We start from the raw sequence: 210 nt of genomic DNA on the forward strand, positions 1-210 counted from the left end.
GTAAACTCTGTAAACCATTAGTATATCATGTTCATTGTACACATCTGTAAAAATTCTATTTATAGTAATGTCCACCTGTATATTATATTCAGTACATATCCAGCTGTAAATCTTGCTCACAATACTGGTTATCTATATTTTATATTCATAGGACAAACCCATCTGTAAAATTCTGTTATATAATAGTATTCATTTCCATATTTATTCACT

At 27.1% G+C, this 210-nt stretch overlaps 1 protein-coding gene across 1 annotated transcript in view; it reads left to right on the forward strand.

Moving 5' to 3' along the window:
* LOC116688694 (sodium- and chloride-dependent taurine transporter) overlaps nt 1-210 on the forward strand; it is a 21,091-nt gene that overhangs the window by 13,127 nt on the left and 7,754 nt on the right. The window lies entirely within an intron of this gene.

The sequence above is a fragment of the Etheostoma spectabile genome, chromosome 4 (assembly GCF_008692095.1).
Source record: "Etheostoma spectabile isolate EspeVRDwgs_2016 chromosome 4, UIUC_Espe_1.0, whole genome shotgun sequence".
Lineage (NCBI taxonomy): Eukaryota > Metazoa > Chordata > Actinopteri > Perciformes > Percidae > Etheostoma > Etheostoma spectabile.